The sequence below is a fragment of the Cyprinus carpio genome, chromosome B8 (assembly GCF_018340385.1).
Source record: "Cyprinus carpio isolate SPL01 chromosome B8, ASM1834038v1, whole genome shotgun sequence".
Lineage (NCBI taxonomy): Eukaryota > Metazoa > Chordata > Actinopteri > Cypriniformes > Cyprinidae > Cyprinus > Cyprinus carpio.
Genome location: NC_056604.1, coordinates 15,750,098 through 15,777,074, shown reverse-complemented (window position 1 = coordinate 15,777,074; position 26,977 = coordinate 15,750,098). Strand labels below are relative to the sequence as shown.

Sequence of the window (26,977 nt, the reverse complement as noted above, 5' to 3'; positions counted from 1 at the left end):
AATTATGGGACTAATCAAGGAATTAACAAGGAGATTAATGGGACACAGCTAAAACTAATGGATCTCAAATGGGAACAGGAACAGGAAAACCAAATAAGGACAAAGAGGGAGAAAACCTGGGTAGGCAAGGCACAATGTGGAAAAACACAAGACACGGGGACACAGGACTGACGATTACAATTTTCAAACTATAAATGCCGGCAGCGTGAAGTGCATGTGAACTGATCATGTCCTCTGCTTTAAAACCAGTTACAGCATAAAAGAAACATGAATAAAAATTCAAAGGTAAGATAGAGTAAAACTTACTGAAATCTGTATCCTGTATCCATGTAATTGCTCAATCAGTGTTTCAAACATGCAAAGACATCAGTATAGCAGCTTGTAAACAATGTCATGTAACATAACATTTACCTCAGAAAAACATATTCTGTGACCATAAACTCGTTAGTCAACTGGAAAGATTAATTTATGTTTGAATAAATCTGTCAAATTTTTATTACAGCCAACATTTAAATGTTTATATTTCAAAAAATGGATTGGAGTAGAAATATAATTATGTAATTGTGACTATTTTTATAAAAACGTCATTGTGTAATTTAAGTGTTTGTATATAAATCAGTTCATTTTAACCTTCGATATTATAGTAATGTAGTACCAACTGACTTATGTATATTTTACAGCATTTGTTGAGAGATTTTTTTTCCTTGAGAAAATTTGGTTCAAAAAATTATTTTGGTCTTTATAGCTAATTTTGGCCTTCATGACAACTGTGAGGGGGGTGAATTTTTTTATAACTCATCCGATTAAATTTTATTAAGCCTTAAAGTTCTGCATAATTAAGGGCATGGCCACTTGAGTGACAGGTGGATTGACGCGCTGCCAAGATGGCGACGGCCCGCTCTGCCAACTTTGAGCTTCAGAAACGCTCTTCAGGAATGTACCGGTGACATCACGGACACTACATCCATGTTTTTATACAGGCTATGGTCAAAACCCAGCCCTAATGATGAATGAACCTTCTGATGCTCTCTCTTACTCTTAGTGAGTGTTAGCTGAGATTATAACAGTAAAAAATAGGTTATATATAATTTTTATTATTGTCTCTGCAACTTCTATTTAGTTAATTAGCAGCTCCAATCGTGTTCTCAAAAGCAGGCGCAGGTCATGGAGTTCTTGACTTTAGATGTCAAAAAATACATCAGGAATCATCAAAGAGCTGATGCAGCTTCGTCTAGATCTGCAGTAGGCACAGGGGTGCAAGCAGAATGAAAAATGTGAATTTCTCCCTTATGAAGAAAATCATTTTGGGTAATCCTGCAGCTTATGCACAGTAGTAGCATTGGGGACTGGCTTTATCTGTCTGTGGTGCTCCAAAGTAAAGTTAGCATAGTGGGTGCACCAAATCAAACATGCACTGAAGAAGCGAAGACTTTAACCATATCTGCCAAATAGTTCAATCACATCGTACCTCTGAACGCCCCCAATAAACTGTCTCCAAATGCTAATTTAGCCCCTGTTTTTGTACTTCTGTTTTTTTTTTTTTTTTTTAAGCTGGCGTCGAGCATCTATAGTTTCGCTTGCTCTCTGTGGAATCATCACACGGACACATTCCTACAGCAGATCTACGCAGGAGACCAACATTGCTGTCTATGCAGGGTCAGAAAGCTCTCGGATTTCATCAAAAATATCTTAATTTGTGTTCTGAAGATAAACTAATGTCTTACAGGTTTGGAACAATATGAGGGTGAGTAATTAATTTTTGGGTGAATTAAGCCTTTAATGCTTTTTCTTCAGCCTCAAATACTTTTTATATATTAACGTACACACCCTTTTCTTTCTTTTCTTACTCATTATTAGCAATAAAATTTGTTTTGGGAGACAAATATAAGGTATAGTAACAGTTGTTGTATATTTATTTGTTCCACTTGCAGTTCTTCGGAAGCTTACTGTGCATGGATTCATTGAGCCACACAACAACATGGAAGTCATGGTAAGTTCTGGAATATTTCAAACAATAAAATGTTTATCATCATTTATATAATAGCAAAACAGTTTTGTTTCTAATATTTACTTACTGCTTGTTTAGATGTGATCTCAAAGCCAAGGCTGATGTTTTCTTGTGTTCACTTTTTAAACAGCTAATCACACTTTTTAATCACACTTCTGCACCCATACAAACTCATTTTGAGGAAAGGCAGGTTAAATTGTGAAAACTGAGTAGTCGTTTGCAAGGAAAATCAACCTGAGGGTTATGATGTTGGAGTTCTAACATTAAAAATAAATCATTGCACATTAATGAGATGCTTTTTCTCAACTGGAAGATGGGGCTTGGGAAAAAAAAAAAAAAAAAAAAAAAAACAGGTCAATGGGAATATTTAATGCATGTGTCCTGCGGTAATTGTGCATTAAACATTAGAATATATTTCCTTGAAACACGACATTTTGTGTTGACACGTGCAAAATAATAGTGATTTATTTGTTCATTTTGTCGTATTTAAATGAGTTAAATGAGAGTTTTGTCACAACATAATCTGAATGCGAGGAGAATTTGCCGGCACAAAGCACACGCTGAAGAGCAGCCAGCCTCTGCAGGAAGCCCATATGGTGCCTTCATCTCTTAATGCATCTGTGGGAGTTAGCTTATCAGAGATAATTTTCACAATGATGCGAGCCTTCTTAAACCTTAACGAGTCTTTGAAAAAACTGAAATTGGCAGGAAAAAATGAGTCAAAGAAACAGTTTTGTAGCGTTGACAGTACAATGCAACAGTGCAGTAAAGATTTCATATAATAACTGTTACGCTGAGCTTTGAAATGTATTTGTTAGTCTCAAAGGACAGTTAGGATTACTTCATATACACACATACTGTCTATATATAGTACATAGAGATGTCTTTGTTGTAGTGCTGGGTGATATATTAAATATTCACAGTATATTCATATGAATTTGACATTCCCATTTCTTTCCTTTCTGCTTCAAAGAAGATCCCATTTTTATTCCAAGTTTATATATCAATCCTTGATCCGGCAGTCCATTTGTTAGACTGTCAGGACGACTACGTCTTTGGAGCCTGTGCCACTGACTTTTTGAATTTGAGCTTATTAGTTGCGGTAAAGGAAATGATGATGGCACCATTATTGATCCATTCTGGAGGTAAGACAACTCAAAAGAGAATATTTTCAATGAGCTGCTGCCTCCGGCTATAAATCAACTGCCAAGCTACAGAAACACAGTGATCTCCCGGTAAGGTTGTAGCTCTCTTGTCTCTATGGAGACTCTAGGACTTTAATGTCATATTTCCTGCTCAAAGCCAAACAGCCAGTGTCATAAAATATCCAACTTTTTCCCAACCCCCTTCATCCTCAGTACATCATTACTCCATCATCAAATGCAGAACATCTTTAGTCTACCTTTGACTGAAGTCCAGTGCCTGAAGTGGACTTCACACGGTGTTCAGTCACCAGTGAGAAATCACATCGCAGGGAGTAAATATTTTTTAGAACTGCTAATGGCATAAGAATATAACAGGAAGTAGAGAGGGAAATATACTTACCAGTCGGTCACTGATGGAATTTGGGTTCGCGCAAAATCTTGTCTTTATATGATATACATTCAGGAGAATTGTTTGATGTATAAATTTATAGAAAAGTTATTGATTATTTGTATCTTAAAATATATACAGGAATGGGGTGTTTGAATTTTGAAATATATATCAGGGTTATTATTGTTAACTAAAAAGCCAAAACCATAAAAACATTTTCATTACATGAAATAAAATAAACATTAACTGAAATAAGAAGTTTGTTGTATATTTCAGCTAGTTGCCAAAGCAAGTTAAGCAAGTTTAAGTTATAGTACTCAATAACTAAAACTAAAAAGTAAAATTAAAACTATAAACTAAAATTTTATAAAAAACTACAATAGACATAAAAAAACAATAAAAATGAAAAAAATAACAAAATCACTAAAATGTAAAACTAAATTAAAAAGAAAACAGCAAAATCAAATTCAAAATATAACTAAAAATTAGTAAAACTAAAATAACACACACACACACACACACACACACACACACACACACACACACACACACACACTATATTCTATAGTGTCATACTTGAATGTTGTCTGTTTAAAAAATTGCATGGCATTGAAAATGAGTAAGTTTTGTCAGATAGCTCATGCTTCGTGTGTGCAGTTCATCTTAAGGCATAAAGAAATTAAATGTACATTAATATACACATTAATATACACACAGTAGCATTTTCACTTCATTTATACTGCTATAAACAGTCAGTTAGCCCATTGTTTACTGACTGCAAAGTTTTAGTGTTAAGAGCAAATTTACTGCTGTAATTTACTGTTTGTGGTGCAGAAATTTCCATCTGTCAGCTCAGTGTTACTTGTGCCCTGTGTTGATCAAACTGGTTCCATATTTTTAACGACCATTCTAGGATTGTATCCTGGCACGACAGGCACTCTCTAAATCTCTCCTCCGACACACCACGTAAACAGCCTGTCCTTCCCCAACCTGAGTTAAGATTGCCTGGGGCTTCCTGCCAAATCTGCCTTCAACATGACCCAAGAAAGCCTAGATGTTGTCAGCAGCAATAGCACCGTGGTCGCTAACCACACCTGATACCGATGTTTCATTTACTATCTCTGTCTGCTTCCCTAGGGCTTCCTCAATGCAGTCTTTGAGCGGCTAAAGCAGTTTATAGAAAGCTGTGAGTATCGCATGCTTTTCTCTTTTTCTAACTCCAATGGTGTTTTTGAGTTGTTTTTTCCATCGACAGACCTTTTAACATAGAAACCTTTTATGATGCAGTAAATTGCCTGACACAAACACATTAATAAATCCTGAATAACATTTAATTTATTAAAAAAATATATATATATAAAATAAATTAATAATTTGTTAAGATTCATTTCTTAAAAATAAATAAATAAATAAATAAATTTACTGACCCCAAACTTTTGAACAGTAAATAAATTAGATTTTAAGGTGCACTTAGGAATTTTTTTATGTTGTGCTTAGTTTAGGTTTTCAGATGATGCCATAGTAAAAATGTGCTATTTGCAGTCAGCCATGATTCATTCTGTCAAGAAAAGTATCAACAGGAGATTACTGAGATAAAGCAGGTAGCATTTGACAAGTCATGTGATATCACGTGTCTGCTCCCTTGAGACAACCAACTCTGTGTACAACAATTAGGCTACTTACATGACAGTTAAGTATTTTTAGTACTATTCATTTTTTGGTAGCTCTTTATTTTACAGTCCTGTTCCTCATGTACATACTATGTACTTATTTTAGTAATTACAATAACTATGTAATAACTAGGTACTAAACCTGAACCTACCCATAAACCTAACCCTACCCCATGTAGTTACCTTGTATTACCAAAACTTTCTTAGATAAATACACTGTAAGTACACTATAAGTACATATAAGTACACGTACTGTAAAATAAAGTGCAACCCATAAAATAAAATAAAGTGCAACCCATTTTTTGTGGAAAACTTTTTTTTTTTTTTTTAATGAGGACAAATAACTATTTTCCCTTCACAATGTACTGTGAAACTTCTTTTCCAATTAAATTTTATTCAAAGATATTCCCATTTGGGAAATAAAGTGCTATTGTATTGTAGTATAATTAGATTTGGAGGAACAACCATTTAGGAGAAATAAACAATTGATTTGAGGGTAATTTATCCAGACATAACAGCCATTTTTTCAGGATACAGAGTTCAGTTATGTGACACTGAGTGAAGAAAAAAAAAATTTCCTGTTCATTTTTGAATGTCAAATTAAGTCATTGACCCATCAGCAGTTTTTTAAGACTATTAAATAAATTTAAATAAAAAGCTGTGCATTTTGAAATATTACTGGTCCCTTATACTTCAATATTATCTTTTCTCCAGCGTAATCGAAAATAATATTCTAAGTAAAAAAGGATCTGTACGAAAAGAACTTTTAGATATCTCTGATTGAGAGCACAAGGTTAATTCTGACGGGCTGGAATTCTTTATTGCTTGAATATAGAGTGCATAGTCAAAGGCCAAACTAATTTATTTCTGAACGATCACCACTTCAATGGCTCAAACGAAATTTCTACTCAAGCAAAAGACAATAATGCCATATCTGCATGATTTCACCTGGAGACACTGTGCCCTGCTTTTCCCAGCCTCGTCGTTGCATGAGTTATATATCATCAGTTGAGACAGAAGCAAGCTGTTATCTGCTGGTGATATCACAGGCAATATGTTCTCCTGGCTGGGCCGCAGGTCAGGTTCCATTCGGCCTGTTGGTATTTCAGCGTGGATGAGAGACTTAGCTTATGAGCAAACAGAATGTGAAATATCAACTCTGGGCCAGATAAGGTCCCCCAAATAATCCAGGCTTTTTTGGTTCTATTCATTTCTTCATTTCTTTGCGTACCGAGAAATTGATGCCCAATCCCCTTGAAAGGTTACCCTGCTCTATCGCACTGTATCACGCTGTCCTGAGTGCTGACTTGTAAGGAAACAGATTAGTCTTTGCCGTTTGGGGCTGCTTTTTTTTTTTTTTTTTGGTTTTGTAATTTTTGGCATGCATTTGACTGATTTAGCCAATGTGATCAATAACAAGTGATGCTTTAAAGCCACAGTTCGCCTAAAAATGGAAATTCTGTTGTCATTTACTCACCCTCATGCTGTTCCAATCCTAAATTAATTATTTACTTCTGTGGAACACAAAAAGTGAATTTTGGACCCTCTTTGTCATATGATGAATGTGAATAGTGGCTTGCAGTTCTAGGAAGCCAGTAGAGTGGTTCCTGGAGAACCAATTTCCCACTCAGGTCATTTTCCTGGTTGCATTCGCACGACTGTGTCACTGGTAGTGTAGTGGTAGTTTAGACTGTACTCTGAAGTAGGACGTAATTTAGTTCCCCCAAATGGAGTTCCTAGAACTAAAACTGTTCCTAGTTCCTGTGGTATTCCGCCAATAGTTGTAGGAACTATGAAAAAGTTATTCCGGTGCAAAAGCCTACTGAGGACTGGGGCCGTCAAGCTTCAAAATGACCTTAAAGCACCAAAAATATATAATAAAAAGTAGTTCAGATGTCTTACGCGCTAAGGCTTTTAAAGCAAACCAGAAACTTTATGTGCACATAAATGAGTCAGTGAATGACAATCCGGAACCGCATTAGGCAAACTTGTTAACAAATCATTCAGACAGATTTTGAACCTTCATGTAGAAAAGCTAGATTGGATTTTCAGTGAGTTTGAGCTTGAATTTTGGTCTGTTTGGCCTTTAGAAGACTGAGAATACCACAAATGGACTGCATTTATAATACTTTATAGTGATTTTTGTCATTTTGGAGCTCGGCAGCTCCAAAGGGTTTTAACAACATATGGGTGAGTAAATAATGATAGAATTTATTTTTTTTATACTATTTGCAGGCTGGCAAGTTGGACCAGGCAGTATTTGCAGGGAAAAGCTTGAGAAGACCATCATTTTGTTCACCAAAGTTGTTAGTCTAAAAGTTCAGTCAGTTAGAGGGCAAAGGAAATAATCTGGGCACTTATACTTAAGATGTTGTACTCCTGAACTGTGGTTTAACGTTGCCTCTTATGCTCTTTACTAGCTGCTGGACTTCCTGGAATAACACCCATGGCCTTTCATCCCTCTCATTCAGCGTTCGCGGTCAGCTATGTGTTCACTGAGGCTGGCGAGGGAGTTTTTTTCGAGCGGGTTTATTGTACAGTGCATGAACCTCATCAAGATGATCGTCAAAAATGATGCCTACAAACCAGCCAAGAACATTTAAGGTAGGCAGCGTAATGACTTTGGCATGGTGTGCCTCCATTTTAAAGTACTAGGTTATTCAAATAGGAAATGAATAGCAGCCTTTAAACACATCAAGGGCATTTCTGAGTTGGTAGAGGGCAAAAGTGAATCAATGAGATGTTCATAATGAAATCTGGCTGTGCGGTCATGACTGAGGTTCCTTAGATAGAGATTGAAGTAAACTGATATAAAAATGACTCCCGTTTCAATGTTGTATTGCCTTACTAATGAACTGTATGAGAACATGAGATGTTTTAATGAATGATCTAATATCTTGAACATTAATATATGCATAATTGTATATTAAAGTCATGTTACAATATGCATTGCAGACATTAAGCCAGAGAGCCTAGAAGCACATAAAATTAAGACTGCATTCTTTACACACCAAACGCTGATGGAGATTGGCAGGAGACTGGTATCCAAATACTTCTGCTGGCAGAGGAAGAGCTAATCATGTTGGAAGAAGACCCAGAGAGTTTTGGTAATTGTGAATTATGAACTCAATAACATATCTGAAGCTGTGAAACTTTTTGTTTGTATTTTTTTGGGCTGTTTGCCATTTAGAGTAATGAATAATTAAGAGTAATAATAATTCATTAAATTTATATAGCGCTTTTCTAGGCACTCAAAGCGCTTTACATTGTGAGGGGGGGATCTCCTCATCCACCACCAGTGTGCAGCATCCACCTGGATGATGCGATGGCAGCCATAGTGCGCCAGAACGCCCAACATACACCAGCTTATTGGTGGAGAGGAGACAGAGTGATGAAGCCAATCAGCAGATATGGGGATTGTTAGAAGGCCATGATGGTCAGAGGCCAATGGGCAAATTTGTCCAGAATGCTGAGGTTACACCTCTGGTCTTTTAAAAAAGACATCCTGGGATTTTTAATGACCACAGATAGTCAGGACCTTGGTTTAAAGTCTCATCCGAAGTAGGGTGCTTGTTGACAGTATAGTGTCCCCATCACTATACTGGGGCGCTAGGACACACACAGAGCACAGGATGAGCACCCCCTGCTGACCTCACTAACACCTCTTCCAGCAGCAACCTAGTTTTGCCAGGAGGTCTCCTATCCAGGTACTGACCAGGGTCAACCCTGCTTAGCTTCAGTGGGCAACCAGGTGAAATGGCTGCAGGGAGTAGAACTGATACATGAGACAGAATCTCGAATCCCAGATATATATTAACATTTTCCGCATTCTGCAAGGGGAATGTTTTATATATCTATATATATATATATATACAGTGCCTTGCGAAAGTATATATATATATATATATATTTCAGACTTCATATATATAGATATATATATATATATATATCAAAACAATGGCACCCTAGTGGCAAATTTATTGCGCAAAATGTTAATAAATTAAAACAAAATAAGAGGGATCATGCAAAATTATTCAGCCCCCATTAATCTTTGTAGCGCCACCTTTTGCTGCGATTACGCTGTAAACTTGGGGTATGTCTCCAGTTTTTTGCACAATTTTTTATTTAGCTCGAGTCTGGATGGAGAGCCTCTCTTTCAAAAGTTTACATACCCTTGAATCTTAATAGCTACTATGTGTCATTTCCTGGATGATCCACGACTGTTTTTATATTTTGTGAAAGTTTGTTCATGGGCTCCTTGTTTGTCCTGAGCAGTTGCAGTGCCTGCTGTTCTTCAGAAAAATCCTCCAGCTCCTGCACATTCTTTGGTTTTCCAGGATCTTCTGCATGTTTAAACCCTTTCCAACATTGACTGTATGATTTTAACACTGAGAACAACTAAGGGACTCATGCATAACTATTACAAAAGGTAAAAACATGTACTGATGCTCAAGAAGGCCACACAATGCATTAAGAGACAGGGGGTGTAAACTTTTTTAAATTGGACGATCAGGGTAGATTGTATTTATTTGGGACTCATGCATAACTATTGGAAACACTTTGTAAGTATTTTGCATGTAGCTTCTGAAGTCCAGTACTAAATGAAAAAAATATGATTGTTAAACAAAATGAGAAGAATTTACACATCATCATCCTACTGTATATATACATGCACGCATTACATGCACACACCCATATGTATGTGTGTGTGTGTGTGTGTGTGTAAATAATAATATAAATATCAAATGTAAAACAGTATAATATTAATATTAAAAACTTATTTACATGAAATATTATATTTTACATGTGTTTTACTTATCCTGGCTGCCAATTTAAATATTTCATTAAAAAATATTTGTCAGTATGTGCTTATAACTTCACTTTTTTTTTTGCTGAAAACACTATCTACCACAGACCTTAAACTATATTCAAATATAAAAAATTTGCCATTCTAAAATCCCTCAGGATGTTCTTTTCTAGGTTTTAGAACAACAATCTGAACCGTACTGTTTCAGGTGTATATTAATGATGACCATATATGTCTCAACCTGTCAAAAAGTAAGAGGACAGCATAACCTGAATGCATGAATTAGTGAGTTGAAAGTAGCTATGCCAACAGATGTACTACCCGTGAACTCGATGTCAAGAAGCTGTCCTTTCCTGTCAGTTAACCAAGCCCTGTGTTGTGTTATGCCCAGAGATGCTGAACCATACCTGCCGCAGTAATTTAACACATGTAATTCCTCTCAAGGAAATGGGCTTCACAAAGTACAGTTGGCCGTAATTTAAAATTTCTTGGTGTACTTTGCTGGTGTCATTTTCTAATCTATATTGCGATGGTCCAGTGATTTGCTTCTAGAGCTGGGAATGCCAGTTGGTGATTTGTCCAGGGGTCTTGCTGTCAAGGCAGCGTAATTGCGATTAATTTAGTGACTCAGCAGCAGACGGAATTGTTCTGGCCTGTTGATGACCAACCCTTAGGAATATATGGTGGCTAGAGATGATAGAGGAGGTGACATTATCACTTTTAATGACCAGATCATGATTGGATCATGGGTAGAGAGAATCCAGCCACATCTGTGGGGTGCTACAACCAGGATATGGTTTCTGAGAAAGGCTTGCTTGAGTGTTAGAAGTTGTGAAGGTTAAAAGAATAGTTATTTACTGACCCTCATTTCTTTGCTCAGTTTTTTTTTTTTCATACATGGAATATCCTTCCAACTGTCTTCCTATCCTACCTTCATCCTGCATCCCTGGATGAAGACTGTTACTATCAAACTCCAAAATGACGGCGAAGCACTGTAAAAGAATCATGAAAATGGGAGAAATTCAGCTCACTGGCTCAATGATTCAGTTGCAATGGTTAACAGCCTACTGGAGTAAAAGATTATCAGTGAATGATGACAAAGTACTGGAATATTCTGCACGAGTACAATGATTTTACTTTTTGAGGCTTGACAGCCTCAGTCCTCCTTCAGTCCCATTATATTAAACAGAGTGGACAGGACATTCTTCAACAAAGTCGTATGGTTTGTAATGACATGAAGATGTATAACTTGCTGAATTTTTATTTTTGGGTGAACTATCACTTTAAAGTGTATGATGTTGTGACAAGTTGTGTTTAACGTTGATTCTTTCCTCAGCTGTGGAAGAGACAGGCAGTGACTCCTGGAAGTATTGTTTGTGGGTAAGTGACCTCTCTTCTTCCAGTTTGACTGATTTTATAATTTTTTTTTTGCATATGGAACGTTTCCATTTGCCCATCTTTTGGTAATCTACCTTACAGAGAGATGTATTCCAAGGTCAGCGGAAGTGTCAGTAAATGCAAAGCAACTGAGTTAAAAGGAATCATGGATCTGTCTCATTTCTTTGGAATTTACATGAGGGGCCGTGACTCTACAGGGTCATTTGTTACTGCCCTCATGCTACTTGATTTGCATTACATCTGGCTGCCTACTTAATGTGGCTTTTATGTCCTGGCTTTAAAATGACATTGGCTGACTAAACTTATAACCTCAAGCGAGAGTAGCGTTTTACATCACATTTGTCATTTACTCTGTGAAAGACGCCACTGTGGAGTCATTTAACCTTCAGGTAATTTCAAAAGGGAATGTCTTAATTATGTTTTGGGTTTAAATAGTCTTCCTTGTCCTCTGAGTGCAAATATTTGCAAGCAGTGTGAATGTTGCACATCAGTCGAAAGCAGTGGATCTCAACTCATTAATGGCAAACCTGAAATGCGATGCATGTCTGTTCTGATTGTGCTGTGGATAGCAGGAAAAAAACAGTGGTAAAGGCAAATAATAAATTGCAGTTAACCATATAATTGGTCCTTAGGAAAGATAGCAAAGGCTTTTTTTTTTTTTTTTTAATAACAGAAAACACTGTTTTCGTTCATGTCACAAGCACTGTGAGTTTGTATCCAATTATATCACAATATTTTGGCATACAGTTTCTATATTTGTCACTTGGTAATAGCATGATTTTTCTGATAAAGGTTGGGATTTGGTTTGCTGTTCTTGTTTGTAGGACTGCACACCCCCCCCCAACCCCCCCACCCAAAATAAATAAATAAAATTGTGATTATATATCAGCATGACTATATAACATTAATAATAAAAATAACAACAACAACAACAACAACAATACTACTGCTACTACTAATTATTAATAACAAAAAAGAAAACAAAACAGAAAAATGAAACTGAATACTAAAAAAGTAAACTGAATAGTAAATAGCGCTGTTGTAATATTTCACAATATAAAGAAATAATAATAATAACAATAATAAATGTCATTGAGTGCCCTGAAAGGTACCTATAAGTAAACTGTAATAATAATAATTATTTAAAAATAACAATAGTAATAATTGTCATTAATATTTTTATTATTAATAACAATAAATACAATACAATAAATACAATATTAGACAAAATAGAAAAATACAGATAAAATTACTCTGAATAGTAAATAGTGGTATTGTAAGATTTCACATAATAAATAAACAAACAAACAACAACAACAAAAGTAATGATACTATTTGTGTTTTTTTTTTCTTCTTCTTTTTGATGTTTTCATTTTCAAGTTTTATGCTGTCAGGCTTTTATTTTGGTGGAAAAATGCATGGGGGTCCCAAAAAGGTTCTCTTTTGTTGACAACAATTGTTTTTTAAGTGTTTCTTATTACAAGATTGGAAAGATGGTTGGTGCTTGTTGCATTCCTATTGCTATTCTAAGCAACCCAAACTCAGAGCAGATGTAGAGAAGAGTTGTTGTAGAGCAGCATTTACTGTGATCCGAGCCTCTCCAGACACAGAAAACACTTGATCATCAGCTGCTGTGCTGTGCCTCACTCTGAATCATTCAGTGCATATATTGAATTAATTAAATTGCAACCTTTCCGATTTAATAATCACACTAAGCCATACCGCAGTTTTAGTTTTGATTAATCATGCAACGCTATTTGATAGAAGCTAAATCTTTGAAGTCTTCCAAACCTCTTGGCCAGAATGAAGTCCTTTCTCTTGTGATCATCCATAGTCAGTCCAGGCACCTGCCCTTAGTGCCCTTATTGATTCAGTTCTGAACTGTATTGATCATGTCAGATTTCCTGAAGGCATAGAACATGATTTGACATGTGCAGTGATTGTTGAGCTTGCCACACTTTGCAAAGTTGTGATATTTGACCTCCTTTATTCCCCCGTGAGGTCAGTGTCCCAGCATGTAATAATAGATGCTGAAGGCCACAGAGTCAGGTCTCGAACCCTGACCCCTCCTTCAATGCAAACTATTGATTGTGTTGGCTAGAGAGATGGATACCACAGAAAACCCAATGGTTTTCTTTTCATGTGTTTGTGTTGGTAGGTAAATGTTTGTTTAAATGTTGTTCCTGTATTGAATGCTTCCGTGTCACATCCTGTACTCTTTATTTTACTCGATATCTTTACAGCCGTGCACGGAAGTGCTTTTCTTGGACATTTTCCACAACTACAGTCAAACTTTGACACCAGAATCTTCAAGGTTGGTTTTATCAGTTTTTTTTTACTAAATATTATTTAGACTCTATCTAGGGATAAACATTTTATTTTAGTACTTTAAGAATTTGATTTAAGAATTAAGACTTAAGAATACTTATTTGACATAGGTAAATATAAGGCAAGTTTATTTATTTAAGATATAAATATATTAATGGCTATTGATTTTCACTCCTAACAAAATCCCTGCCAGATAAACAGTTTAAATAGGGTTATTGTTTGGCTTCCCAGTCTTGCCAAGCTAGTTAGGCTGTTCTGTTTTAAAGATTGTAGAATGGCTTTAACCAGGTAGACCGTCTTAAACCAGCTAAGACATGGTTTTTCCTGGTTTAAGTTGTTGCTTTTTTTCCAGCAGGGATGGATTCATCATGCTTTATTAAAAAGAAAGTGAGCAATGACTCCTGCCATTCAAGGACACAGTGAATGGATTAGACAAGTCAAGGCTTTTAATGTGTTGATTAAAGACTCGCTGATCAAATGAAACTTACTGGTTACATGAACTGTCATTATGTTGTGATAATGAAAGAAATAACTAATCTGGAGCAGGTGTAGTTAAGAAAACGGTAGGTTATTTTTTGTTTTAAACTGAAAGTTCAAACTGCAGGTCCCTTTTTATCTATAGTAATTGACAGGTTAGCTTCTTATGCCAAATATTTTGAAAAGCCAACAAAAGGGCAGTGCTGAAATGTGCCCGGATGCCACATGTTTTTTAGAGAACCCCTTTTTGAAGTGTTTCAGCATGGAAGTACTGTCATTTCTAGCTTCCGGCTGACATTAGCTTAGAGAGTCTGGGTTGACACCAAATGACACATGCCATGCCATCAGTTCTTCAAAGCTCTTTTTATTTCCAAATGAGGGATTTTCTCTACCTTTTTATGAGGAAAAACTGACAACGTCATCTGGGGTTCTACTTTAGATGTGGACTTTTTGAGTGTAGCCTTGCAGGTCAAATGTCACCTTTATAAAGCACACCCACTAAGCTAAAGCGCTAGTGCTCCGCTTACAGCTGCGTGTAGCAATTAAGCTCGCACTTTCAGCCAAATACAAGGACCATCTGACAAGCGTTACGCTCTCATTGCTTTTGATCTGGCTCGCTAATTAATTAGTGAATGACTCAAATGAGCTTTCCGTGTAAATTAGTTGATGATTAAATTAGAATGATGTGCTAAACAAATATTCTTATGGACATTCATAAGGATCTCTGAGTGTTTTGGCATGGGATTTGAAAAGTCCATGTTTTTTTTAAATGGTGACATCAGCCCTGCAAGTGCTATTTTTTGCAAACCATATGTGATAGTGTGAAGTCAACGTCATTATAAAAGCACACATTTAGATGATTCTGATAATGAACCCTCAGTTAATTTCCTAGTAGTGTCATTGTCTTTTTCTCTTGAGCATTTTCTGTGTTCTAATTATACTTGGACATTAAGGAGAGACACCTCCTCATTGTCGCTTTGGGATGGCTAATTGTGATTGGTTAAGGGAAATGGTACAAAGGTTTTAGTTGCTTATGTTATTTTATTACACGCTCTGCCGCTTTTACTACTGTGCTTGTTTGCAAAGTGGTTAAGTCACAATTATTACAGATGTGTGAAAGTGCTAGATGTTCCCTACAGGCCTAAAGCACATTGTGTGCAGGATGTAAAGGGAGAAAAAAAAATGAAAATTTAAAAATCACAGTGTCTGCTTTCTCTCTCAGGCCCAGTAATGTGGAGGACCCAGTGCAGATGCTCATGAAGGATGCAGGTACCATCATGCATTACTGTGTGTAATAGAATTTTAAAATAGAATTTATTCCTGTGAAGCAAAGCTGAATTTTCAGCATCATTACTCCAGTTTTCAGTGTCTCATAATCATTCTAATATGCTGATTTGTAATCAGTGTTGTAAACAGCTGTGCTGCTTATTTTTTTCTGTGGGTTTAGCTGCTTATGAATTGTTTGACAATGTGGACTTTGATCAGTGGTTCAAGAACCAACAGCCATAATAGGTATGATTTAATAAACATAATTAAATTACTCTGAAAGCCATTTGAACCTTCATAAAAACACCTGAAAGTCTGTGTTAGCGAATGAAGCCAGAAAGTCACGGGAACATCTTAAGCATTGTTTTCTGTAGATGAAACTGTATTTACTCCTGTTATTGTTTTTCCCAGGAAGTGATGTCACTCCACAGGTGCGTTCAAAGAAGCTTGTGAAGTGATAGAATCTTACCTTTCCATAGATAAAAGACTAAAGCTTTCTCTCAGAAGTTTTTAATTTTTTTTATTGCATTACTCCTCTGTGAGCTCTTGGCATTTTATCAAAAAGAATGTGGAATGAAGCCCAGCACCTTCAAGTTTCTTGCTGTTTTGCTATGATCGTTTCTGGAAATCTAGGTTGGTTACATAAAGGTGTACAGGTATACACACATAATTTAGTAGCTCTATTTTGTTTTGTTTTTTTGGCCTCAGGAGTTTAAAAGCTGTGCAGGATAACACCGAAATGCCGAATGAGGACAGCCCCTGGAAAGAGCTGATATCTTTCACTTTCTCGCAAGTCTTTTTAAGAACAGCACAAAGATATCGAGATTTAGATAAACCTCTCAGACGGGAGCCTGGATAATCTTTACACTTCGCCTCAATGACATTTACTGCCTTCTTACAATAGCAGTATTATATCAACTGTGGTTGAAGGATTGGTTAAACATCATTCTTCTGGGAGACTCCAGCGGTGCATTTGATGAGGTCATGAGAGTTAGGAAGATGTGAGGTATCAGATATGTAAAATAAATGTCCTGTGGAGAAAGGTTTTGAAATATTCATTGAAGGCCGTGAGGGATAAGAAAAGAAACTTGGAATTTATAAAAAGAAAATTGAATTGAATTAAATTGAATGCCTTTATTGTCACTGTATTTTTCTGCATACAACGAAATTACTCCTGACTGGTGTTAGAAAAACAAACATATAACTACAGACAATAAATTAGACTATAAGACTGTACAGTACAATTTTACAAATAAATACAAGTGGCTGAGTCGTGATATTCACATTGAGCAATCTGAGTAAAAAGAGATTTTAAAAGCAAAGCATAGGTAGGTGTAGAAGTGTTGGGGAAGATGACTTGACAAGCTGCTTATAATTTACAGTATAAAGTACAGTCAGAGAGAGAGAGAGAGAGAGAAGAAACAGACCATTGTTAAGGCATTTATCTTCAAATCGCCAAATTCAAATTCTGACGGCACCCATTCACTGCAGAGGATCCATTGGTGTTCAAGTCATGTAATGCATGTACTGTAATAAAGTTTATCCAAATCTGTTCAGCTGAAGGAAAAAACTCATTTACATCTTGGATGGCCTCAGAGTGAGTACGTTTTCAGAAAATTTTAATTTTTGGGTGAACCATTTCTTTAATGAAAGAGAGAAGAAAAAGTCTTGCATTTCAAAGTTCAACAGTAGTTTGTTTGTAACAATCCAGTTGTCTCTTTTGTTTTGGCAAGCAACATACTCAATAGTGTATGTGTTGCAGGCAATGTATGTGCAAATGTGTGTGTGTGTGTGTGTCTGTGTTTTTTTTTTGTGTGTGTGTGTTCCTCCAGTGGGGATCAGTCAAGCACTCGAGTGCGTGAGTGTTTGTTCATGGGCATTGAGGCAGTCTCTGCACTCGCTCTTGACAGAGCAAGCAAATGTACGCCTGCCACTCTTTAATCAGGCACATTTGTCACTGTCATGATGAGACAGTATGCCTGAGAAAGGTTCAGAGGGATTTTCAGAGAGACATATGAGTAACCCTGGTGCTGACATCTGCCATCTGTGCCTTAGGCTTTGGGATTTGACAAGTTTATATTCAGCAGGAAGTTACCAATATGCATTATACCTACGTAATTCATCCTCATTGCTTGTTATGAGAAACGGCTGCAAATTCCTTGACCTTGTACACTGTCATTTCTCCCGACTGGCAGCCCTCCAGACCCTCCCATTGATTCATCACTTCGTTTGACCTAGCGTGTCACGAAGTCCAGACTCTTGCGCTTTGCCTTGGCAGACAGATTATCTGAGCACTGATCTCGTGGCTCTAAGGTCAAAAGGGGCAGCATCGCTGAACAGGTGTTGCTAAGAACCAGATCAATAGGCTGGGGAAGCCTGTTGCATCTGTCTTCCCCATTTTCAGGAACTCTGTCGTGTTTCTTCTCTGCCCTGGGACTTTAGCGGGACACAATAAACAATTACTTCCCTTGGATAGATTATGGCCCAGGACATTGGGGACAGAGCACTGGGCCACTACGAGGCCTTGAACCTTAGGAGCTTAGGAATGCAATGGCCAATCAGAGGCGTTTAGATAAGTCATCGTTCAAACTCATCAGTTTTGTTGAGTGTGCGGGCATTCACTGACTGAATTCCGGACTCTTGCGAATTCTCGCATCATAAACAACAAAGCGCAGATGTACAAACAATGTAAGTAAGAGATTCATTTCACAGTGTATACAGCTTCAGTGATTATAACAATAGTTTTTGTTGTTTGTTTTGTGCTTAAACTCATGATAGATCATTGTTAGTGATAATGTCACTTTCTATATATAATTTATTCGCTGTTTGAATAACCGTGGAAAGAAAACGTTATGTAATTAACAATTTCTAAAGTTTTTTATTAAACTGTGATCACGTTAAATACAAATTCAGTCCCATTAAACTTGACATGACACCGGCACTGTTGGTTGATTTTTTTTTGGTCAGACTAAACTGATGATATTTGTTTGGTTGTTTTAATTTGTGAATTATTTGTGGACAGCCTAATTCTCACTGGACTAAAATCCATCTTTGCTTCTTCCACTAAAAAAATATTGTGATTTTAACAGTAAACGACTGTAAAAATGCTCACAGTGTAAAATTCTGTTTATGTGTGTGTGTATTTTTTAGAATTTTAGAATTTTTGTCTTTGTTTTCTGTCTGAAATTGTCACTTTTGTACAGGCAGATACATATTTACTTTTCAGTATTATCTGCATACCAGTTTTTATTTTTTATATTTTGTGGTACCTAAACAGCAATGAAAAATGAAACAAACTGTGGCAGGTTACAATACAGGTCAACCATGTGATCTCTTGGTCAGAATTTAGATTTTTGGCTAAAAAGTTGCAGACTGGATCAGCCTTTATGCTACGAGTCGAAAATCTAGCTATGCTGCACCTGCCTGTTTAAGTAGGCGTCTTTTGGCCAGAATAAGTTGCAGTCTGGACCAAATTATGCTGATAGTCTGGTTATGTGTGAATGCATTTTGATCAGGCGGCATCTTATTGTCTGAGCGAGTGTTTCTTGGCAAGAATAAACTGTAGACTGGACCAAATTTTTTGCTGATCAAAACTGTCAAAGTTTGGGTTGGCAGATTGTTCCAAACTAAAACTTTACCACCAACTTTAGTTGGTTATAAAAATCCATTCTTAATATGCTTTCATAGTGAATATGCACATTTGCAAAATAGTTACAGTGAAACCTTTGTTTCTTATCATGCTTGCTTCATTATAATGGTTTGTTGCTCATTAGAGGTGTGTAATTGAAGAAACGTTGCTGTGCTTTGTGTGTGTGTTTTAGAGCACAGCATGGCAGGCTTGTATGATGACTCAGCTGTTTGAACACGAAGGCTCTTGAAGCTATGTTTTCGTTACAAGTCCCTCTGCTGGAGGCCTAATTGTCATTTAACAGTAAGCTGTCATAAACAGATACTTTCAGCCTTTCAGTGCTTGTGTTCATGACAAATTTAAAAGAGACAGCCCTGCCCAAAAGATTCAGTCTCCTTTTATAAAGCTTCACTTCCGTACCCTTCTTTTTGACACAGACAAGACTGAGGTTATCAGCAGTCTTTGAGTGACATCCCCTGCCATAGTCTGTTTTGACGTGTCTGAGCTTCAGCCATTTGACAGCAGCCCTCTTTAAAATCAATCATTCACTGTGAATAGAGGCAGAGTTCTATGGTCGGCCTCTTTCAGGCCTACTGAGAATATATTTATTTTTCCCCTCTTGAAGTGATTCAAATACTAAATAGCAGAATTTGAATTCCCTGGCAACCACGCATATATGAATGTATGCAAGTGGAGGTCATAACTAAATCACAAAATTCAATTTTCAGTGCGACAGTCATGGTGCTCTGATACATTTAATAGTTCTTTCTCCAGTCGTACAACGGCAGGAACTTTGTCCCCTTTTTCCATTTTTGTAAGATGTGTTATTCACAGTAATAATATAAAGATTGCCCTGAGGGACCATGCTGTGAAAACCCCTCGAGTCTTTCCTTTTTAGGACTGATATTTTATTTCTTGAAAGATTGAGCAGAAAATTGGCAGAAAGTTGCATAAGTCTGACGTGATTCATTAACCACTTGTAGACACTGCTTCAGGCATGCATACAGTACAAAGTTTATGATGCATATTACCAAACAAACAATGCAAGCAACTTCCTATGACTGAGGATTTTCTTTCTTAATGTGTGTATAAAGTTTTTGTCCTAGGAATTATTTAATTTGCAGCACAAGAGTCTGAATAGGGTTTATTGTTTCATATGTTAAGACATTAAATATTGTAAAACATTATTCACATCCATCCGTCTGTCCATCCAAATGTGTGTGTATGCATGTGTGTGTTTGTATACATGCGTGTGTGCATATATATATATATATATATATATATATATATATATATATATATATATATATATATATATATATATATATAATTAATGCATATGAATGTGTGTGTGTGTGTCTGTGTGTGTGTGTGTATACAGTATATATATATATGTATGTGTGTGTGTGTATGTATGTGTGTAAAAGTCTTACATTTATGGTTTGAATAATATTACATTATATATTTGTATATATAGTAATCAGATTTCAATTTCTTTATTTTTTTTTTTTTTTTGTGTACCCCTCTTGTCCTTTCTTGTATCCATTTAGCTCATAATTTTAGTGACATTTGAGTCTTTAGCTTTTTGTTTGCACCCCTCATGTCCTTTTCAGTATGAGTTTGGTTTATATTACCTTATTGTCATTATGCTTATAAGTGAACAGGAAGGTAATGAATTGGTGTTTTCTTTTGTTTGTATTTTTATTAGTTGTTTTGTGGTAAGTTGAGAGTAATCATTGGTTACATGTCATTTAGCAGATGTGTTGTAGAGTAAACACAATGTTTTGATGCATCATTACCTTAGAGTGGACTCATTATGACTCGCAGCGTGGCTAATAAGTTTGTTCTCTCTGTGGAGTGACCTTTATAGTTAATGTAATGAGGTGCTGGTGATATTAGTTGTGGTGGTTTTGGGTGGGGCGACACTGAAGTTTTTATCACCATCGGCTCTAATTACTCTGTCGCTCACTGGCAAGCAGAAGAAAGCAGCTTAAACCCCCGGCACACGCCCTTACTTTTTATCAACGCCAGTGGCACAGCAACCTGTTTCTCCAGAGATATTTTCTTCAAAATAATAAATACAAAAATAAAAAGCCTTGAAATGATCCCTCCCAGACTCTCTCTTTTATTGTCTCCAGTGACCTGAGAGATCCCCGGGGCTCAGAGTCATGCCTCCTTTACTCTTGAGAACTGATCCTGCAAAAACCTTTGAAAACTGGGACTTGTTTTTGGTGGGAAATTGAGGTTCTTTGATAAAGCAAGTACCCTGATTCACTGCTTCTGATATATTTATTATTTTTATAACTGCTTGAGTCTTTTTTTGAATGTCCTGTATATTTATTCTTAATATTTATGATATTTATCTGCAGACATCCATAAGAAAGTTATTCTGAGATGTGAAAGCTAGCATCCATCTGTAAGATGTCTAGCTCGCACTGTGGAGCGAGGAGGAGAGTGAGAGTTATTGACAAACATAAATCAATGTACAGATGGGTGAAAGCAGCAGACTCATATTTAAAAGTTATTAACCTACATTTTACAATTCATCCTTCAAACTTTTGTCACCTATTGTTGAGGACGAATGAAAATGAATTGAATAAAATGCAAATTGAAGTCTTAGTATGTATAGTATATTGCCATGTACGCATGAATATTCCACAAGCTGTACACCCTAAACCTCTTTAAGCTTTAATGAGAATATATATCTTGATTGGGAAATGATTTGCATTTCAATGTGGCCAATGAATAAATATAACAATGATTATGAAAATTAACCATTGATTTGGTTATTGAGCGGGCATAAATTTGGAAATATATAAGGTGCCCTTGGATTCACTGCTGCACTGTATATGCTTTTTCTAAGACATGTAACGCTTAAATCAATTTCCACATGCACTTTAACTGTTTAATCTCACAGTATAGAGGTATCTGGGGGCTTTCTGTAGGTGGAGTGTGTTCGATCGTTCATGTGTGCATAATTTTAAGATAATTTGCACTTATTAAAGGAGGATTTTTTTTTCTTTTATAGGAATGTTTGGATTTTTTTTTACATTTAGGATTATTATATGCCTCTCTTTACAAAGAGCCCCCAGTGTTTTATTTTGGACTTGTGCCAGGATTTATTTCTTTTTCATTTTTTCTGAACATAAACTTACTGCAAAGAAAGTTTTTCTCCTTTTGAATAATAAACCCTCCTGGGAAAACAGAAACCTTTAAGTTGTACAGTATTCATGGAAATGAGAAAAGTTTAAAGTGTGCTGAATAAAATATTCGAAGAGTAAAAGACAGTTTGCGGACAACATCTCTATATTGTCTTACACCGGCAATTACTTCTCAGATAAAAGAAGCTTTTTAAAGAAATTTTAAACCAGACAATGCACAGGAATGCTAATTTGGCATATTTTGTTTTTTTCGGTACAAGTTGATCAGAAGGCGGGTGATCTAGCTGATTGGACAGTGGATCTTGGTGAAGTTGCGGCCCCTGCTCTATGAGGTCATCATCAGTCTCATGCAGGACCCCGACCTTGTGGTAAGTGAAGCTTACAGGATGTCCAGGTTTCTTAAAGGGAGAGTCCAACAAAAACACTAATACTCTGTTATCATTTACTCCAAATCTGCTGGGCTTTCTTTTTTGTGCATTCGCTTTCAAGCTTCAGAAAGTACATGAATGCACCATAAAAGTTTCATAAAACAATACAAAATTTTGTTACTCCTGCTCTAACTGTCCTTGCCAGGTTCACAAGAGAGGTGGAAACAAATGCACCATGAATTTTTCATTATATTTTGTTAAATATTAAATTGGTCATTTTAATTATGCTGTTTTTGTTGTTTTATTGATTAAATTAATCATGCTCTTAGGATGCTTTTTCCAGCTTTCACGCTTCAGTTCCCATTGTCATTGCATGGAAAAGAGCGACAAGCACATCTTTTAATCTCTACTTTTGTCTTCCTCAAAAGAATTAAGCACCTTGTTATTATTTTCTGTATGATGTTTTCTGTATAATTTCCATGATTAATTAATATGTTGAGTGTGAGAATCCCCAAGCAAGCTGGTGACTGCACACAGCAACCATACATGGATTTAATTGTATTTTAATATTATTTATATACTATTATAGTTTATATTGAAATGAATTATTTTTAATTTTCATATTTTTAGTATATTATTAAATATTTAAGTAAGCTATATTTTTATTTTAAATGTAGTAATTTTGTTGTGTTCTTGTCATTTTTATTAGTTTTTGTTCTTAAATATTACTGTTTAGGATTTATTTATTTTATTTTGGTATTTTATTTGTTTCCAATTTATTTATTGTGCTTCAATTTATTTCTGTTAATAGCCAAGGCAACATTACTGTACGTTTTATTCTAATATTTATATTTTATTTTAGCTTTATTTATTTTTTTTTATTATTTTTTTTTTTTTGATTTTATGTTATATATATTTAGTTTAAGTTAACGATAATAATCCTGATGTGATGTTATGCAAGAGAGCAGTCATGAATTTCCAATGAACATTACCAATTATTGACTTGCTTTCTTAGCATTGAAAGTCTTGACAAATCACCCATTGGTTCAAATCAATATTGTCTTCCTCAATTAGGAATAGGTGAGGACTCTGATCAGCCGCATTGTCAAGCGGTAAATAATGAGAGACCATCATTAGATGCCAAATTATGAACAGCACCATTAATCAGCAGTACCAGTGGGTAATCACTAATATGACTGCCAGTGACCAAACGCACTCTCCAGTCTGCAGCTTAGCCACATTTAGTTCAAAATCATTTCATGTGCATTCTGAAAACCTTTTACGGTTTGTTTTGGCAATTGCTGTCCAACACCTTACCCAGTGTACAGTCTTGTATTCGTTTGCTGTTCAAAAGTGTTTCTTTTTGTCGTTGGATACTCAGATATGTAGGTTCATGCAGTTAACTTCCTGCATCAAGCCTGTGCAGTTATTTATTTTTATTTTGTGTTTTATTAGCTTATCTAATTTTTGTTTTAGAGTTGGCTCTTTAAGAGGGTTAATTTAGAGACTAAATTTATCCAGTTGACGATATTAGTGTGCTGTGCTATAGTGTGCTAACAGAGACTGTCAGCATGGTAAAACCCTGCCTGAGAGTGCTCACAGCTTCTGTACTCATCAGAGCAGCGCAGTTGACATTCATTGCCTTCAACAATAAATTTCAAGATTGTTACTGTCTGATCTCAGATAGCCAGCTGTGAGCAAAGTCCCCATTATTTTGCATAATCTTTCTTTTGTGGAGACTGTGATAGGTTAAATATCAATAACCTTTTATTGCACAGAACTGTTGAATCTCCTTCAGTTAACAAATTGAGTTTTTAATTGCTGGTGTTTGTACTCAACAGATGGAGTTCTTTAGTCATCTAAAATGTGTCACAAACTGCTTGAAAATATCTAGTTTTGCACATCCTTAATTTTTTTTAGCTTAATGTGGTAAAAATATATTTATATGCCTCTAGGTTGTCAGTAATAGCTATTGGGATTCACCTTATGCAGACAGATGTTGTTGAGAATCCTTTTTTGCTGGTATTATCAGAGTCTGAAACGTGGAGTCGGAGGCTTTATCAGCTGGCAGAGGAGTGGACACGTTCCTTCGGTGATGGAGAGAGAGGAAAATTATCACAGAAGTGTTTTGGGGATTTCTTCGAACGTTCAAGGCGAAGGACGATCTACAAATCATTTTCATTTCCTTCAACCTGATTGGAATTTTGATTGCTGTTGCTGGCTACAAAATGCTGCGTTCTAAAATGGGGACGACAGCATGAAATCATCCAAGCATTTTATCTAGGTTTAACTCCTACCTGTTGTCCATTCCTGGCTTGATTACATTTACATTTAAGGCATTGATTATGGGACAGTATGCACCTCTGTCGCCATAGTACTGGTGGAGAAAGTTATTACTGTGCAGCACTTAGCATGGAGATGAATATGTTCTAGGGGTGGGCAGTATGATCGGTCTTATATCACTGTATGCATAGTTTTATATCATGGTAACTAAATAAGTCACAATATATTTATTTTTTGCAGGAAATTAAGTGTAAATGTAAAAATCTAAGACTACTAGCTAAAATTATTCTACTTTATTTTTTTTAATTGCATTTTTAAATTAGAAATTATATTATTGTCACAAAATTATATTAAATGTCTCCCTTTAAAGACTATCTAAAATTAATAATTTTCATATCTGATTTGTGACAGTGCAGAATCTTAAAATATTTCTTATTTTATAGATATATTTAGTTTTATTTATTTTTACATGCAGTTTTATTTAAAGGTTTTAATTAAATTTTAAATACTAGAATGTCAATTTGAAATCCAATGCACTTTAGATTAAGTAATGCCTAATGCAACCAGTTAGTAATTTTAGTGTTTCAACTTAAACTTATTATCTTAAACTAAAATTCTCCCATATCGCTGAGTAGTTTTATATCATGATAACTGCATAAATCACAATGTAGTTATTTTTCCAGATAATTACATGTAAATGTAAAAGTCTAAAATTACTAGTGAAAATGCTTCTATTTTGCGTTTTTCTGAAATTAGAATTGTTTATTTATTTATTTTTTAATAAAAAATTAATGATATAGTTTTTCATAAAACTTCAGTTAAATAAAAGAATGTTTTACTGTTTGGTATGTCTCTCCTTTACTAAAATGACAGCAATATGTCGAGTCTCCTTTTATTTTTATACAGAAAATATATACATAAATATATACATGTATTTTGTTCAGCACTTTATACAATTTAGACTGATCCAAAGCAGCCTCAAACAGTATTGCACTGTAAAGAAGCAGAATCAGTGATACAAATTCAAAAAGAAGACAAATCCAAATTCTATTGAATTTGAATATCAGTGTCACAAATTATCATATTTCTTATGTAATGCAGATTTTAAAATATTTCTTATTCATTTTATATAATTTCATTGTGTGTGTAAATTTTATTTAGTTAAAGGTTTACATAAAAATTTAAAAACTAGATGGTCATTGTGGACTCCAGTCTACATCAAATTAAGTAATGTAAATAACTTTTGTTTTGAATTGGTCAAACATCTCATAATAACTCATCTAATTTTCTTTACTTATTTTGGACACGTCCCACTCTGTAGTTTCATATTCCTCTCTCATGTTTCTCTCAAGAAGCATGTAAATAGTGTAACACAGTCCTGCTACCCATTCATAATCCATGTGGATTTTTCTGGCATCATGCTGGTTACGGCGTCATACTGCCCGACCTTACTATGTACTTATTTATTCATTGATCTGTTCATTGTATTTATGGAAACCGGTGTAGTCTAAGCACCAATGCCAATGTGCGGCCCACTCTCTCATGTCATATCGCCCCTGCAGGCTCCACAGGCTCAGCAGATCCAGTTTAAATATTTAAGCTGTGGAGATGACAGACCATTAGCATGCTGTTCAAACGTCTGAGAGCTCCCCTCCGAGCACACTCACTTGGGAGTTTGTGTATGTATTTGTGTGCGTGCCACGGGAAATTGCAGTCAGAGACCGCTGGAACGAGGCAAACCACGGGCTTACCAAACACTATTAACTCTCCTTCAGCTGTGCAGCTGCTAGGTGTGTGTGACAGGGAATCCAAATAAAGTTTACATGTTTAATATTAACTTATCAAACCGAGTAAAAAAAACAGCTCCGTTTCACTCAGCTGACCCATCCAGAGAGGGAACGGTGAACAAATATTATTAAACGATGGAAAACGGAACAACCTGGGAAGGCCGATAAGATATTCATTTAATGTATTTCACATTTCATCGCACACGTGTCAGGCATTGAAATGTTGTCGCGTCTCAGGGGTGAGTCTCAAATGGCGACAGAGC

General features: G+C 35.8%; 1 pseudogene; it reads left to right on the top strand.

Annotated features, from left to right (window-relative positions):
- The window catches only part of LOC109086636, a 140,184-nt pseudogene that overhangs the window by 35,110 nt on the left and 78,097 nt on the right, over positions 1-26,977 (top strand).